The sequence below is a fragment of the Orcinus orca genome, chromosome 20, assembly GCF_937001465.1.
Source record: "Orcinus orca chromosome 20, mOrcOrc1.1, whole genome shotgun sequence".
NCBI classification, from domain to species: domain Eukaryota; kingdom Metazoa; phylum Chordata; class Mammalia; order Artiodactyla; family Delphinidae; genus Orcinus; species Orcinus orca.
Genome location: NC_064578.1, coordinates 8145347 through 8164206, shown reverse-complemented (window position 1 = coordinate 8164206; position 18860 = coordinate 8145347). Strand labels below are relative to the sequence as shown.

The 18860-nt window shown below is 42.5% G+C and overlaps 1 long non-coding RNA gene across 2 annotated transcripts; it reads left to right on the top strand.

Moving 5' to 3' along the window:
* Positions 1–11310: 11310 nt before the first annotated feature.
* Positions 11311–17300, top strand: LOC117196724 (uncharacterized). 2 transcript variants are annotated; one of them, XR_004477045.2, is made up of 3 exons: positions 11311–11535; positions 13437–13558; positions 13678–17300. It is a non-coding gene; the product is annotated as an uncharacterized LOC117196724 (long non-coding RNA). The 2 variants fall into 2 exon arrangements; XR_004477046.2 differs by having other exon boundaries at positions 15508–17296.
* Positions 17301–18860: the final 1560 nt, after the last annotated feature.

The window sequence follows — 18860 nt, the reverse complement described above, 5'->3', positions numbered from 1 at the left end:
CACTAGATATAAAGACCCTTTCTTTCAAGTTTAATCTTACAGTTTACTGCATATTATATTATATTTGTTATAGATGCTATATACAGCTTTTATAATATATATTCATATGTGTTATATACCAACATATATTCATTAATTTATATATATATATACCTATTTATAGTATAAAAATAATGTTAATTATAGAAAAATTTGAAAATTTACCCAAGGTAGAAAAAATGTTTACTGGATCCCGATAACTAGTCACTTTTTAATGTTTCATCTGAGTCTTTCACATTTTGATTTTTTTTTTCAAAGTAGGGCCACCTTTTGTTGTTGTTATTAATGCAACTTTGATCCTCAAACTTAAAAAAAAATCTTGTTTTCTGCGTTATTATTTTACCTAGTATTTGAGCGATAGCATATTCTATGGTGTGGAGGACTTTTCAAAGGCCTTTTTGATAGCTGTGTGGCCAGTAGGTTTAATATTTATAGATACAACCCACTTGTAAAGTTGGGCTAAAAAGACGCCTTCAACATGCCCTTATTATAAGTAATAATTTAGTAAACATTTTTCTCTTTATATATAGACATCTTTCGTTTCAGACTGTGTCTTTAGCATGAACCTAGAAGGCTGAATGTCACAGGTCTCTCTAAGGCCAATTTGCTACCAGAAATCGTCGACTGATTTTTTTGTCACCACGCGGGAGCGTGGGTGTTCATCCCTCCCTACCTTCACAATCCCTAACTTTTCATATGTTAAGAGAAGAACTTTGTTCACTTAATCGGTATAAAATTCTTATTCCTTTGTTTGCTAAATAAATGGACTTCCTCTGTTGAGTTGCTTTTTACTCTAACTTCGCTTTTTTTTTTCTTTACTACGTAGCTTTTAAGAATAAGTTAATGCTGTTCCACGTCCCGGACCTTTGGGTGCTAACTAATCTCTATCGCTTTAAGTTAAAGTAAGTTATCTACAGCTTTTCTCTGATTCTGAGAGGTAATTTTCCTGTCTGTTTCAAATTATAACCACATCAATGATGATGACGGTGATGATGACATTGTCCTTGGGCACGTATGTAACAAGACATCTATGACAAGTGGAGTCAAATTGTTTTGAAGATTCCAAGACATGTCTCTGGGAAAATCACCCCCTGACACCCCTCCTCCCCTCCCCAGTCTGTGGGGACAGATTTGGGCTTGTGTGGCATTTGAATGCTCTTGATCTGCCCTTTTGTAATACGGATGAGTCATGTTACAGGATGCGTCACCCAATCTCGTGCCTGGGGCACCTCCGCCAGGCTCCTAGAGCTTCCCACCTGCCTTGATCCCTGTCTGAACAGAGATAGCATGACTCAGCACCAGGGAAGGGTGGTTCTCTCTGTCTGGCTAGTGTCCTCATCTCCAGGAAGCTCCAGACTTGGAGCTCAGCGGCCTTCCTCTCAGCGCCACGCCACGCACGTCAGCAATGCCCCTCAGAGGGAGCCCCGCACAGGAAGGGACAGCCCTGAGGCCAGTGGCCTCCTCCACCCAGCTCCCAGGTGCGGAGAGGAAACACAAGGGCACAGCAGCTGTTTACATCTTCAGTGACTTTCAGTCCTTCCCTCATTGCCTCATGGACAGTCAGAGGAACATGAATAATAAAAATAATCACTGATATTTTTGAGCCCTTACAGACTGCCAGGTGTCACCCAAGGCACTTGACATCTGTCAACACATTGAATCCTCACAGCAAGACTGAGAAGTGGCTATACCATTATGCCCATTTGACAGATGTGGAAACTAAGGCCCAGTGGGAGTAAGTGATTTGATCAAGCCCAGTCCACACAGCTGGGTAAGAAGCAGACCTAGAATTTGAACCCAGTCTCCAGAGCTTTCTCTCTTAACCACCAGACCAGTCATCTTAATGTGTCAGGTGCACATGAATCACCCAGGAGTCTTATTAAAAGGCAGATTCTGATTTGGCAGGTCTGCGGCAGGTCAAAGACTCTGCATTTCTAACAAGCATCCAGGAAAGGCAGATGCTACTGGTCCTTGGACCACAGTTTGAGTAAAAGGCTCTATGTTATAGTATTTTCACTATGCCTTGGGCTATTATTTAGTTGGAACATATTTTATTCACTTATTCCTTCATTCTTTTACCCATTCATTGTCCATTTACACATCCAGCCAACATCCACTGAACCCTCACCATGAGTCAAGCACTGAGAAAATAAAGATGGGCACATCTCCATGGCAAACAAAGAGAAAAATCAGTTCAACAAGGAGACAAAACCCCACCACACACAACCATGATTATAATAGAACATGACAAGATCTAAAACAGAAGGACTCGTTCTGCAGCATGGCGCACAAAGCAGCGGTGATTCCAGCCATGAGTAAGGGCAAGCACCCCAAAACATGGTGTGAGGAAGCCCAGGTAAGCCTAGCCAGTTGTGATGTTTTCATGAGTTGTAGAGGTCCAGTATTCCAAGGACGGGGAACCGTTCTCTGAATGTCTAGCCCAGCAGGAGGGCTGGGTAGAAAGGAAGAGGCTCAAGAACAGGCAAGGGATTTTATCTTTGCTAGAGACCCAACCCTGCATCCCACTTCTGTGCCTTTGTTTATCCCATCCCTTCCACCAAGACTGTTCTCATCCCAATCCTAATAACTGGTCATTGCAAGTTCCAGTCCAAACGTCATTCCTCCGTGCTCTTGTTGACCTTTATGTATATGAGAAGGAACTCTTCTCTAGCTTATGAAGCTCTTATTCTGTGCCAGACAACTTGTTAAGACCGTTGCATGCAATAAGTCATTTAATATTCCAAACTACTCTGGCATACATCATAGTTATTTTATTTTGTAAATGAGGAAACTGACACACCAAGTAGCCAAGTAACTTCCATAAGGCCATCCAGCTCCAAAATACAATAGCTGGATTAGAAGGCAGGCAGGTCCTTCATTGTTAGGCAGTAGGGCCCCAGAGCCCCTAAACCTCTCTATCGCCATTATCCTGATTCACCCTTTTGAATATAAGACACCGCTGTTGAATGTAACCATCCCCCTATTAGACTGTAAGTCTTGCAGAAAATGCCCTGGGAAGAAAGAGCAAGAATGTGCAGCTTTGGGAGATGAAAAATAAGAATGGAAGACTAGGCTGGACTGGCAGATGGGGCCAGGAGAGGAGGAAGGATTCACCGGTTTACTGTGAGTGCACTCGAGGCCTCACCAAGAAAGGACCTAATGGGCCCAACACCGTGGCCTTGAGAGGTGCTAAGGAACTTACCAAAACAGCTCATAAACGGAGACCATCTAATGTGCTGCTGCAAGATGAAGATGGTCATGTTTACCAGCCGACAGGAAAGACTGAAAGTGTTTCAGGCCCAAGGGGCAAGTCTAGTCTCCTTCTGGCTATAGCAGTTACCAGAGGGGGTCCAATCCACTAGTGAAAGAACCCAAAACCACAGGTCATCTGTTCTGCCCTCAGTAGAGTCCCGGTCTCCCCAGGACCCAGAGGAACCACCAAGGTTCTCTTGCATGCCTAAGGGGAACAAATCACATTACTGCTTCCCTAAAATGATATACTCTAGTACAACACTTGTCAAAGTCTGGTCCCTGAACACACAGCATCAGCATTACCTGGAAATTTACCAAAATGCAAATTCTTGGGCCCCACCCAGACCTACTAAATCAGAAACTTGCGGGGTAGTAAGCTCAGTAATATGTGTTTTAACAAACCCTCCACTCAAAGTTTGAGGACCACTGTTCTATTAATTAAGTATGCTCGAGGCTGCCACTTGGTAGCTATTACCTGTTTCTAGCTACTTAGACTTTGTAAACCTCAGTTTCCCCACCTGGCAAGGGAATAATGCAGAATAATAATCTTAGGGAATTAACTGAAGTAATCCAGGTAAAGCACTTAGCATAATGCTTTGCACATATCGAACACTCAGTGAAGATTAATGCTGATTTCAAAGGCAGTGGTTTTATAATATGGTAGAGGCTCGGGGGCAGGGGAATGCTTATCTGTACCTTTATGGAATGTGACAGTGTGGAAAACTCCTCAGGGGGTTCTGGTGTACCTCCAATAGCTTATAAATTCCCCTTCAAACTCTTTTGAAACTCACTGTCTTAACAATAATAAAGACAATTATTTTTATTATTTTTTTCAAAGAATATCAGGCAAGAAATATAACAAGCAAATACACCAGCATTTGTAAGGGACTGAGAACACAGCATAACTAGGGGGTGCAAAGGGTATATGAACCTTTGTACAATAGCCTAGAAATTCTGCTTTTTATTCTATGGGGGGTAGGTATATATTTTTCATGGTTGTGACTCTTTGCATGCCTAATTTTCTTATTATGGAAATATCCAAACACCCTGATATACAACAGCATAATGGACCACCATGTACCCATTACACAGCTTTAACAAATATCAACATACAGCAACTCTTCTCCTCTCCCTACTGGAAACCCCTGCTGGATTATTTTAAAGGAAATTTTAGGTACTCATCATTTAATCTCTAAATGTTTTAGAATAAATCTCTAATAGATAAGGACTACATATTTTTAAACATAACCACATGCTATTAATTTATACTTTCAGTGTGACACTGATCATTCTAGTCCAAAAGGTTGAGGGTCTTTTTTGGAAAACAGACTTCAGGCAGAGAGACTGACAGGGAGTAAGATATGATGAGGACCTGAGGATGGGTCTCCTCAGAGGCGGAAGTGAAGGGAGCTTCCCTAAGCACTCTCTGTGGTTAAAGCCATCACTCACTTCACCCTCTCACATTTATGGATGCTCTGGGGAACTTCTGCTTGCAGTAATAGCAGACTAACCTGTAGTACACAAACCTCTCACCGAGAATGACTAGAAAACCTAAATACCATTAAAGAGCTACCAAGGTAGCCAAAACAACAGGGGACAACCTCTGAAGAGAAGGAAAGCTCAGTGAAGCTAGCACAGCACCCTATACAGTGTTGTCCTTTGGGGCATTTACCAATTTTTAAGAATCCTGGGCAGACAGAGTAAGAAGCCAAGGGGTGACAGATTGTATGAAGCAACGAAGCTAAACAGAACTTTTGACAGTCCTATGGTGTGAGGAAGGGAGAATTTGAAGTTTAGGCTTCTGAGGTAACCAAGACTTGAGGGACCACAATCGTGTAAAGGGAAGCAGAGAGGAAAAAGTGTAAAGGTCTGAATGATTTATTCCAGGGAGGCCCTTGCCAATTCATGAGCTCTACAGGCCAAGAAGGTCCAGGAAGAAATAGCAGGCAGTGGGCTGAAGAGACAGAGATTTCAGGTGTCTCACTGTCCTGGGGGATAAAATTTGGAGTTCAGTTTCCATCAAAGAGGCTGAGCAGAGGTAAACTCACCAGGCTCTCCACTGGGATTCTGAGAGAACTACACTCTCTATATAAGGCAAAGAGAAATAGATCAGATCTTCCCCAGGCTTGGAATAGCTCAGTCCTACTCTATCTGCCCACCAGAAGCTGAAGGCTCATCTAGACTTTCTCTGATTTTTCATACATAATGTCTATGTTCAGTGCTCAATAAAAAGATTATCAGAGCTAACAAAAGACAGGACTAAACACTGAACAAAAAAGACCAACAAAAGGAACAGAATACAGATGAAGCAAATACTGACGCTGTCAGACAGATTTTTTTTTTTTTTTTTGGCTGCACCGGGTCTTAGTTGCAGCATTCAGGATCTAGTTACCTGACCAGGGATCAAACCTGGGCCCCCTGCATTGGGACTGTGGAGTGTTAACCACTGGACCACCAGGGAAGTCCCCAGACTTTTTTTTTTTTTTGCATTACGCGGGCCTCTCACTGTTGTGGCCTCTCCTGCTGCGGAGCACAGGCTCCGGATGCGCAGGCTCAGCGGCCATGGCTCACGGGCCCAGCCGCTCCGCGGCATGTGGAATCTTCCCAGACCGGGGCACGAACCCGCATCCCCTGCATCAGCAGGTGGACTCTCAACCACTGTGCCACCAGGGAATCCCCCCCCCAGATTTTTAAATAATCATGACAAGTTAGAAAATGTCACAAAAGAACAGAAATTTATAAACAGAATAAAATGGAAATTCTAGAATTCTAGAAACTACAATTGGTGAAATTAAGAACTCAGTAGATGAGTTTATCAGCAGTTTAGACCCAGAGGAAGTGGATAACTGGAAGAAACTATAAGTTAGCAGAAACTAGACTGAAGTATGGAGAGAATAAAGGATAAAAATGCATAAAAGGGTGTAAGAGACCTATGAGGAATGGGAAATAGGTCTATTATATGTGTAATTTGAGACCTAAAGGGAAGGGAAAGAGAAAAAGACGCAGAAGCAATATATGAAGAGACAATAGCTAAGAATTTTCCAAAAATGATGAAAGACTTCAAGCCACAATATAAAAAACATCACAAATCCCAAGGAAGATAAGTACAAAGAAAAACACAATTAGGCATATCATAGAAAAACTACTAAAAAGATAAAGATACCTCAATAAAATACTACCAAATTAAATCCAGCAGCATATTAAAGGATTACATATCATGATCAAGTGGGATTTATCCCAAGAATGCAAGGGTGGTTCAGCAATGAAAATCAATCCAGGTAACACACTATATTAATAAAGAAGGAAAAAAATGCATGATCATCTCAGTTGATAAAAGAAAAGCATTTGACAAAATCCAAAACCCATTCATTATAAAAACACTCAACAAACTAAGAATAGAAGTAAATTTCCTCAACCTGATAAAGGGCATCTATGACAAACCCACAGCTAACATCATACTTAATGGTAAAAGACTGAAAGCTTTCCCCCTAACATCAGAAACAAGACAAGGGTGTCTGCTCTCACCACTTCTGTTTAGCACTGTAGTAGAAGTTCTAACCAGGGCAAATAGGCAAGAAAAAAAAAAGGCATCCCAATTGGAAAGAAAGAAGCAAAACTATCTTTATTTGCAGATGACATTATCTTATGTATAGAAAATCCTAAAGAATACACACACACACACACACACACACACACACACACACACAACTATTAGAGCTAGTAAACAAATTCAGCAAAGTTGCAGGATAAAAAATAACACAAAAAAGCAGTTGTACTCTTAAACACTACCGATGAACAGTCTGAAAATGAAATTAAGGAAGCAATTCCATTTACAACATCACCAAAGATAAAGAGAAAATCTTAAAAGCCTGAAGAGCAGAAAAGGCGCATTATCTTCAAAGAGCAACAGTAAGTATGATGGCTGATTCTCCACTGAAAAGATGGAATCCAAAAGATTCTGTAATGACACCATTAAAAAAACAGCAAGAAAATAATAACCAAACTTGAATTCTATTCCAAGCAAGAATATTTTTAAAATATGAAGGAAAAAAATAGACATTTCCAGAAAACATAAACTGAGAAAATCACCCCTCACAGAAGCACATTAAAGAAATCACTATACGGAGTGCTTCAGGTGAAAGAAATATGATCCTAGATGTAAAATCAGAAATGCATGAAGGAATGAAAAACAGTGAAAAGGGTAAGTATATGCATAATTCTAAAGTAATATTAGCTGAATAAAATGACAGAATGTCATTTGTCAATTAACATACATGAAAAAAAAAGATACATCATATGTGAGGGAATAAAGGGAGTTAAAGTGCCCTAAATTTGCCATGTTTTCTGAGAATTGGTAAAGGTACTTATTTATGTTAAACTCTAATCAGTCAGTGATGTTTGGTTTAATCTTTTGTGTGGCCAGTAAGGTTAAAAAAAAAAAAAAAGAGTAATATATACCTAAGAATACTATGGGAATGGATAAATAAGAAATGCTTGATTAATCCAAAATAAGGGAAGAAGTGAGGGTGGGAAAGAGCATAAATAGTGGGAAAAATAGAAAACCAAGAGCAGAATGGCAGATTAAAACTGAAATACACATGTAATGTAATTACATTAAATATAAATGGAGTGGATAGATTTTCAAGCATCTAAATTAAAATACGAAGATTGTAAACCTGAAAAATATTTTATGCTACTTATAAGAGATGTAACTGCAGAACGAGGAATCATTAAATATTGAAAGTAAACGGATGAAAACGATATTGGTTAGATATTAGTTCTCCCCAAACTGATTTACAGAGTCAATGTAATGCCAGTCAAAATCCTAACAGGTTGTTTGTTGAGAGTGACAAGCTGACTCTAAAATTAATATGGAAATGCAAAAGACCAAAAATAGCCAGGACAATCCTGAAGAAGAACAACGCTGAAGGACTTACTCTACAAGATATCAAGACATCCTAAATGTATGGTAATTAAAAGTGTAGTTATTGATACAAGGATAAACAAATGAATCAGTGTCACATAACAGAGAGTCCAGAAACATATCCACATATATATGGTTGCTTGATTTAGCATATAAATATTATGTTAAATAAATAAACAGCAGTGCAGTGGGGAAATTATGGTTTGTTCAATAAATGGTGCTGAAGCAATTAATTGAAAAAGTTGAATTTTGACTCCTATTTCACACCGTACAGAAATATCATTTCCAGATGGACTGTTAACCTAAAGGTGAAAATTAAAGCAGTCAAATTTCTAGAATATAAAAAAAGCATAGATTCATGACCTTAAGATAAGAAAACAGTAAACCAGATACAAATATTGTTAATCTTCAAGAAAATAACTGATAAATTGGATTTCTTTAAAATAAAGAATGTCTATTCACCCAAAGACACCAATAACTCAGTGAGAGGATAAGACACATAATGGAATAATAGCATATGGATAGATAGATGCATATAGAGGAAACAAGAGATTGATGGATGGATGGATAGCTAGCTAGCTAGAGAGATAGATAGATATTCATCAAAGAGCGCTTATCCAGAATATAAACTGAAATTCTATGAATCAATAAAAAACTGACAATCGAATGAAAATGTGGGCAAAAGACTTGAACGGGCATTTCACAAAACAGGACAACCATATTGATAATATGCATATGAAAATATGCTCAATTCCATTAGTCATCAGAGAAATGCAAATTAAAACCATGAGAAGATGTCAACCAGAATAGCTAAAATGAAAAAAAACAAAAGTAGTGGACATCACCAATGTCTGCAAAGATGTGAAACAACTAGAAATCCCCCACACTCTTTGTGGGAGAGTAACATGGTACAACAACTTTGGAAAACTGGCGGTATCTCCTCAAGCCAAACCCCAGAGACCTCTGTGGTGGAGCTATGCTGCTCCTGTGTATAAATCCAAGGAAGTGTATGTGTACCAAGAGACAGTGATGAGAGCGCCCATGAGATCATTACATAATAGTTAGACCTGGAAAAGAACCCAAATGTCTATCAAAAATAGAACAAGATAAATACATTATGGTACATACTTTAAAATGTATCATATATAATGGTGAAAAGTAATTAATTATTGCTATAATATCAGCGGGGTTGAATTTCAGATATTGAGGAAAAAAACTAAATAGGAAAAAGCACATCCCATATAATAAGTTACATACATTTCAAAAACAGGGAACGCTAATCTATGATGATAGAAATCAGCAGTCTGGCTACTTTGGGGAAGAGGGGTGGTGGTCACTGGACAGGAACACAAGGGGGCTTCCAGGGAGCTAATAGCTGTCTGTTTTCTGGCCTGGGTCGTGGGTCACATGGTGATATTCTTTTGGTTGAGTCTTTAAGCTTTGCGCTTAGGATTGTGCACTTTTCGGAATATATGCTATACTCCAATAAGACATTTTTTAATGCATCTGAGGTGCCAGGGATGTGTGTCTGGTGAACTTGCAAAGATGGTTCTGATGTATCTACAACATGTATCTGGTGAGCTTTCACTCATCCTCTTAAGATAAGAGTTTGCTTACCACCCTACCCCCCAGATAGGAGATAACACGATCTCTCTGGTTCTAACTGGGTACCCGTGCTGGGAGCTGTTAGTTCTGCTGCAGGTCAGCAGTGGCACGTCCAGGGTCCCTGAGCCTAGGCATGGTCCACCACTGTCAAGAGCCCTGGGGTGTCTCGCCCTTAGCCTGCTCCTTTGCTAAGTGACTCATGGTTTGGAAACGGAAACTCTCTGATGCAAGCTTGAGTCTGGGCCAAAGGTATTCACAAGGTAAACAAATAGCTACAGGAAATTAAATTCACTTTTTTCCCCCAGCACGTTTGGAGTTGGTAAAACGCATCGAAAGGGGTAACAGAGGTTCCCAAGGCAGTGAGCAGAAAGACAAGAAGAGGGAAGCAGAGACAGCCTCGCACGGAGACAAGGGATCAGAGACAGATATTGTGGGGAGAGAGTACCAGTGATGTCTCCAGATCAGTGATAATAATAACGTAGCAAGAAGAGCCCCCATGCATTATGCCCTGACTGTGGGAAGGCCTCTTGCTAGTTAAAGATCTGCAATTTCTTACCCAATTCTCACATCACCCCCTCTGGGGCAGTGTTACCACATGCTTGAGGAGCTCATTCCCATCATGGGATTACCTCTTTGCTAGAGGAGTCAGAACACTGAAAAGAAACGGACTTGGTTTGTAGATGTGCTTAAGGAGGGTGCCGATTACGGTAGGATTTCTAGGGGGACCCCAAAATGTCGGGAAGGATGTTGGTACTACTTTGTAGCAAGGGTTCTCAAGCTCAGCACTGTTGATCGCTGGTTCCAGAAAATTCTTTGTTGCTGACCTGTGCATTGTAGAATGTCTAGCGGCATGAAGGTCTGCTATACTAGGTACTTCTAAAAGTAATCTCGTTTAACCTCCCGATCACACTGTGAGGAAGATATTATAGTCATTACACAAGAGAAGAAGCTGAGGTTAAAGAAATGTTCCAGGATTGAAACTCAGGCTCTGAGTGTGATTCTCTCTGTTTTTCCACATGCAAAATGATTGTATACACTTGGAATCAGAGGGTCAGAGGAATCTGCCGCTCCCTGTGGGGGATTTGATCCCTTCACACCTGATTCCTCATGTGTAAAATCAGGATCATCCCTGCCCTGCCCATCCCATTGCATTCGCTTGCAGAACACATAGGAGAACTCATGGAAAAGCTCCCTGACTTAATGGTAATCCTCAAAATTTGTTTGGGCTTTGTAGTTTGCGGTGACCTCATTTAGGTCAGTTTAGTTTTCAGCGTGCCAGGAGGTGAACAAAATCCGAAAAGGTTTTCCATCTCCCGGGAAGTAGCTCTACTTTTACTTAATTTTTGCGAGTCTGTCGCAGCACAATGTGTAGTGATTCACCTGGCAAGCCCTATGGTGTACAGAGCAGCTCTAATTCAGATGCAAATCCCAGCCTCAGACATCAGTTCAGACCAAGTCTCCGAGTCTCTGGCACGCCTCAGGTGATGACTGAAAGTACTACCTTCCACAAAGGAGGAAGAGGTGCCAAAACCTGGGCTTTCTTCTGTGGTTGGAGCCCATGACAAATTCCAGCCTGAGACTTGGAGGCAGGTTCACAACGAGGAAGAGGTAGAGGGTCTTAATGCACGTAAATCTCACGCCACTTGGCCACCTGCAGTCAGTGACTCATCCGTGCTCAGCCACCCAGACCTCTGGGAGCACCTGTTCTAGGAAAGGTATGTGGTTTCTCTGACTGCATCAACAGGGAAAGCAGAGGTTTGTCCCAAACCGGCACCTGTGAGACTGGTCACGTTTGCTTGTGAGCAGTTCACTATGACATCTTTTCTCGTGGATCATCATTTTTCTTAGCTTCCCTTGATAGTTATCATGGCTGAGGAGAAAAGGAGAGGAGGAAAGTGCTTTCCAATAATCTAGTCAAGAGACTCAGGGTAGATCTACTAGTCAAAGCATGACATATTAGCCAGAGGGGAGGATTTAGACCAGTTATTTTCAAACATTAGTGGAGAGCGTATTACTGCAGAGTTTGTCCATAGGAACCTCTCTCAGCCTCAGCCTTTGAGTTTCTGATTCACTAAATAATTCTACATCAGGCAGTTGCAAAATCCCACTTGAAGAAACCCTCCTTGAAAATATTCCCTAGTCATCACCTGCTTACAAAGTTTGTTTCTGGTTTGGGAAAGAATGATTCATCATGTCAATCCACTTCGAGAGACTCTAACTTAGGGACTCAAAGCAAAAGACAAGGGGATAACCCAGAGCTTCAACATGCAGCATAGCACCAAGGTGCAGACATGGTTGACTCCCTTTTCTCCATGTCTGCTTCCTCAATTCTTAGGTCATTCTTCTTCTGTTCTTATGAACAATTTTCTTTATCCTCCAAGAGCAGAAGCAAATATTGTGGCACACACTTCTTCTTCTCGTGCTTTAAATCCTACTGCAGTTACAAAAAACTACTCCCTCAAAAAGGAATCATCTCTGCTAGGATCCCTGTCTTGGTCTGTCAAATGTGGCCACTGAGTCAGGGACTGATTACACCAGTTAAGTTCATCTGTTTCAGAGATGTGTCCTTTGAAAGACCTGCAGAGATTCTTAAAATTTGGGTCTCTCGGTTCATCTGTTTTTGTCAGAAGAGACCAGGTTGTACTACAGAAAACAAATGAACGCCGGAATTTCAGTGACTTAACTTCACAAAGATCCCCAGCTTGGGTCAATGGGCACCTCTGCTCCACAGTGTCACTCAGGGATCCAGGTTAACAGAAACTCCACCATCATGGGCTGAGCCATCTGAAGTGCATGGCTTTCAAGGTCATCTCAGCAGGGGAAGAGAGCAAGGACAGGTACATGGGTTTTCACCTGCCTTGTCCCGGAAGTGATACTTCTGAACTTACCCAGATCCAGTTCTCTTGTTCCTAGGCACTGAAGATTACTTTTCAGCCCCTTGCAGTTAAGTCAGCATCATGTCACCTGTTCCGACCAATGAGTTGAAAGCAATGGTAACCTCTCCAAGCAGCCAGAGTTGATCAATTAGCCTACCCCACAGAATGAACTTTGTACAATTTACTAAGACTGAACATAAGTATTAATATGTCCAGCTTGGATACCCTGAAGGGTTTAACTGAAATGCCTTCACCACTTTACTATTAAGGTGAACATTTGATGTTGATTTTTGATGAATGATGTCTATCAAGCTAAGAAAGGGTCCTGCACTTGCATTTTGAGGCAAATAAGTAGTAGCTTTGTTGTAAAAAATAAACAACTTATTTTTAAGAGTAAAACATTCAAGGATACAATACCCAGAAAAGTACAGTGCAGTTCTTCTATTAGTTACCAAAGGCTTCTCATTAATTTGTTGGTGAAACATCTTGTCAGGTGTGTCTGGAGATATGTCTGCTCTGATTCAGGTGGGATCTTCTTCCCTTTCAATATTGAGTTTCTGTGTCATGTAAGGATCTCTTTCTAGTGCTCACATCGATCCATTTTAGAATAGCCACTTCCTGGTGTTATAGGTAGTGTTCAAATTGCAGAGAATGGCCAGCTTTGCCCCAAATGCGGTCTATTCTATAAAGACCTGACAATGTCTGTTTCTAATTTTGTTCATTTTTTCCTAATTCTCTAGAATTTGTGGCCCAACTTACTCCTACGTGCATTGATTCAATGCCAAAGGAAAGGATCAAGGTCTGACAGTTGAGGGTCTGTGGATGGCATCTATAAAATGCCTACTACAACTGCAATGAGAAGGTACTTTCCTCTCTTTGTTTTGGAAGATAAGAGTACTTTTCAGGTCAAGTTCTGCCTAGAATGCCCTCCCTAAGTCTCTTTTCTTTCTCCCCTCTTTCACCTTGTGTCTCCAGCTGCAGGAGCTGGGGCTGAAACCCCAGGGTTTGCAACAGACATGCTGGTGTTGGGTGTGAACCAGGCAGCCACACGCAAACCGGGCCTGCTCTCGCTGTGGTTTCCCGTGCTCGTCTACTGGTGTCCTAACCTGCCTCCACTTGGGGCTGGGCTCTCAGGTGCCACGCTCGGCCCTGGCACAAGTGGGGACCTGGGCAAGTGGAGCTGAATGAGAAAGGCAGGCATCCTGGTGCAGTGGGAAGAACACTGGATTCAAAAGTAGGCCATGAGTTTACTAGCTGTATGGCATGCAATAGGTGAATGACCTCTCTGGGGTTCAGCTCCTCATATGCAAAGTGGGCACCAGGACTTTGCAGAGAAAATTCAATGAGATATTTCTAGGCTGGTGCCTGGCTCATCCAAGAACGGATGTTTCCTAAAAGGAGATTAATTGATTCATCTGGTTTGCTGTAAAAGGTTTCCCAGGCCCATCAGCTCCAATGAACAGCTTAGAGCAAGCAAAGGAGCACACTGTCTAGTGACTAAATAATGAACCAATAACGGGCAGGAAAAAAAGTAAAGCTAGCACTTGGCTAAGGAAAAAAAACAGACATGATGACATCTATTTACCTTTTTAGATAAGCATTCCCCACTTTCCAAATCAGCCCTGAAGCCTTTTATTTGTTAATGGCTCAACTCCAAAGTATGTGCCCTGGGAAATCACAATGAACCTAATCATTTTAGCAATAATCCCTGAAAAATTGGCCGTTACTGGAAGTGACCAACAATTTGGTTGTAACGGCCTGAAGCAAGATTATTAACAGCAAATGTGAAGATGATTATTTTAGCAAATTGCCACTGATTGGTAAATTCAGAACACAAAGACCTCATGCCTGGCTGGAGTCTCCGGGAAATCATTTCATGCCCATAATAAGTGTCTGCTGCTTGAGATATAAAATGCCATTTGAGTCAGTTCTCTCACTGTTTGGGGCAGGGAAGGTGCCCAGTTATAGGCAGGGACGGATAGGATTTGTGGGTGGGGTGAAGCAAAGGATGCTAAGAAAGTTACCACCTCCACGCACTGATTTTGGAAGCCCATGTTTCCTAATTGCTGAGCCAAAGAGAAGTTCAATGCATTATAAGGCTCCATGTGTGTATAACATGGTAGCCACTTTCAGTGAAATTATTATATCCATAAATTAGTGAGATATTTTTGGTTTGCAAGAAGACAGAAAGCCCAAGCCAAACTTGTTTAAACAAAAATGGAATATTTGGGCTCATTTAAATGAAAATTCCTGGAATATGTCCAGCTTCAGGCCTGGCTTAACCAAGGGGACCACACGGTGGCTCCCAGATTCCGTACTTCTGCATCAGTTTCCTTCCTTTCCTTCCTTTGTGTCAGCCACACAGAGGGGAAGGTGGGGCAGCAGGGCCAGGCTTGCTCCTCTACAGATTAACATCTCTTTCCCGGGCGACCCAGCAACGGCCCCGCTGTCTGTCTGTAATGTGGATCCTGTCCTCGTCACCAAACCAGTCACAGTGACTGGAGAATGTCACGAGCTAATTGGCCAGAACCACAGGCCAGAGCCATTCCTGGAACTAAAGATGTGTGCTGAGGACAGGGGAGAGGTCAGATCCTCTGAGAGACACTGAGGTGCTCTAACCGAGAGAAAGGGCCCAGAAGGAGGACAGATGTTCCCCACGTTCTCCAACCCAGGACAGAGCAGTGATTTATAGTAATTAGCATCCAGTGACTCCCTCACTCCAAACAAACACAAATGGATGAGGCGCTCCTGGCCAAAGCTGATGCAGTGTGCTTTATTTATTTAATTGGATTTAATCTTCATTCTGTTTAGTGAATACTGGAAGGAAACAATTAAGCAAAAGGGTGGAGCCATCTATCAGACTGAAAGAAGAAGCAAGCTCCTCAGAGCTGAAGCAGATTCTAGAGGAGAGGTGAAGGGCAAAGGGAGCGTGCGAAGGAGGAGAATCACGTTTGTTGCCCTGGTCACTGAGAACTTTCAGCCTCACGGTGCAGCCTCTCCATCATCTGTTGAAACTCAGACTTTTGCATCTGCATAGATTCCCTGCCTTCTTAACTTTGCACAAGTCTTCCCTCTGCCTAGGATTCCTTCGTCTACTTTCCTAGGTGCAAAACTTCACCTGATTCTTCAAGACTCTGACTTCTCCTCCTGCAGCGACCTTCCAAGTCTTCTAGGCTTCCAGAACCACAGTACCCTCTGCATATCATCGGAAAAGAGAAGTTAACAGACAACTTTGGTCCCCTCCCTCACATCTGCCGTTAAGAGAAACAGGGATTTGCGGGGTGGCACTGGTGAGTGAATAAAAAGCACTGACTGAGGGCCACCCATAGGATAGGCTCTGGGGGCTGGGGAGGGGGGGCTGAGATCTCTGTGAGTTCATGTTGCAGGGGGCGTTTCTGGAAGAAGATGGAATTGGGTGGAGGACTTGAGAGATGCCCAGGATGTAGACAGACTGATGATAGAAGGGGGAGTGACCTGAGCCAGAGGTGGGAGCTGACAGATGTGTGCAGGTAGCACTTCCAAAGGCGGTGAGGGGTGCAGTGGGAAAGTAATGGGGAAGATGGGACACAGCCAGCCAACGGATGAACATTCAAGCTTTGTCCCTATAGGCAATGGGCAGCTGCCGAAGTTATCAAGTGACCTGGAAAATGGGATTTTAGGCCATTCGCCTGGCTAGGTTGTGCCAGGGTGACAGCACGAAGACAGATGAGTTCAGGTACCACTGTAGTGAACCACAGGTAAGCTGTGAAAGTCACCCTCTATGGTAGAAGCACCTGGGCATTAAGTCATCAGAGTGGCTACTGTGAATTAGGGACATTCCGTCTGCCGGGCACAATTCTATGCTCTTTTCATGTAATAACTCAGTTAATCCTGAAACAGCCTTGTAAGTACGATGATCATTCCCAGTTTTTCTACTGATGTGGAAACTCAAGTCCTGAGTGGTGAAGCCCCTTGTTCAAGGTCACCCAGTTACTATGTGGCAGACTCGGGATTCAAAAGCAGACAGTCTGGCCTTTTGCCTTCACCACAACACTAGCCAGAAGACCCGGATTCAAACCCCAGAGCTTCATCAAACCATTTTTGTGAGTTTGGATCTCAGTCTCCTTATCTGTCCAATGGGGACAACGGAACCCGCCTCATGCCTGAGGCATCTAAGCAACAGAAATGCTGAGCTCAGAGCTAGGGCTCTATGAAGGCTCTGATCAGTGCCGATTCCCCTTCTGTTTCAGTTGGTCACATCATCTTGTAATTAAAATGTATCACTAAGAAAGCAGAGCTCACCTCGCAACCCCCGCGCCCACGAAGTGGGTAGGGAGGAGGGGGTCATGCTGGGGCCCAGCGGTCTTCTCTGCGCTTCCTGTTCACCCCGCAGCCCCCAACTCCAAGCCCAGCCACTTCCCAGATAGGACTGATTTCTCCCTGAACTCAGTTCATTTAAGGTCTCCGCCCCATGGAAGGAACACAGGAATCTGTGGCAGTGAACTCAGCAACATTTGTTACCCAGCCCAAGAATAAACAGAGAAAGCAAGCTCTCCACATCTTCAGAAGTGCATTTACTATACTCGAAACAGATGAATTCTCTCTGTTTGCATTAATCGCATGACTATTTGGTCCAATTATTCTTCCCACTTCAGCAATCATGGTGTGCTTGTTCAAGAAGAAAGAAATAACAACAGCTTATCTTGTTGAGAGCAAAGAACAAACAGTGAAAAATCAGGGTCCGCTCCTAAATGCTACACTTGCTGTCATTGTGCTAAAGAGATGATTCATGGTCTCATAGTAACTCGGGTAAAAAAAAAAAAAGGAGGGTTCTGAAAAGGATTCAGTTGCAATGGTTAAAAACCTTTTCAAAATCAGTCCCAAGGGAGAGAAAACTCTATTTTTATCACCCAGCTCAACTCTGCTGGCCCTCACCCCGGCACCACAACTTCTCACATTGACCAATTTACATAGACTTAAATAATTCTTTCAAAGAACACATTTCATTAGAATAGGGTAATGGACAAAGTACTAAATGCTATTTAACTCCCTTTCTAAAGAACCCTTAAGGATGGCTAATGTTTTCAAGGAACAGACAGGTTAGTGCTGAAAGAACCATAGAAAAGAAACTACCAGGCAGCTTAGAGGGGAAGGTGAACAATGGTGGAAATGCTGCCCTTCCCATGTCACCAGGCAATAAGAGACGCCTGTTCCATGGGATGGCGTCACCCCAGTCCTCTGCCTTTTCCCTCTATGAACTTTCTCACAATAAGATTCAGCAACTAATAAGAACCTAAGGGAAAATACTATTTTTTTTTGTTTGTAGACTTGGTCTTGAATCAACATGTACTCCATTTCCTGACCTGTTACTGGAATACTTAGCCTTGACTTCCTGCATCACCTCTTGGTGAACCCCTGGATAGACAATGGGTATTTGTTTTGGTACCAACTCTTGATCCTCTCCTCAGCTGTGTCTACTACCATCATCTTAAGTAACATAAAGCTTGGTCCAGTCTGGTTGCTAAGACGGTACCCTGGCATCAGCCAGCAGAGTTTGGCTGTGGCACCATAAACAGGAAACTAAGTTGAGGGCTTCAGTCTCAAGGGATCACCCTTGTCTGATGGGACCATGGCTGGGGAACAATGGCACCGACACATCTGTATCAGGGCAGGAGGGTCTCATCTCTCGCCCTCTTCCAATCAGTCAATCCCAGTGGGTGTGGAATAGCCTTGGCCAGATGTTTCATTTGTCAGCAATAACAGAGTGAGAAATTTGGGCTCCCAATGCATTTGAACCCAGAGAAAATAAGAGGAAGCAGGAGACAGTTGATAAGCTGTTTGGGCAAATCTAGAAGAATCACTAGGCATCTGTAAAGAGAACTGTTTTATCATTAGCAAATGAGCCTCTCTTGCAAGTTCAGAATTTTAATAGATAAAACTATTCTTTATGGCAATGTAGCACTTTACAGATGCAAGAGGTCTCTGTTCAGCAAACACTTCAGTTCAACAAAATAATACACATTTGGGGGGGACTTCCCTGGCAGTCCAGTGGTTAGGACTGTGCGTTTCCACTACAGGGGGCACCCATTTGATCCCTGGTTGGGGAACTAAGAGCCTGCTTGCTGCGTGGCATGGCAGGAAGGAAGAAAGGAAGGAAGGAAGGAAGGAAGGAAGGAAGGAAGGAA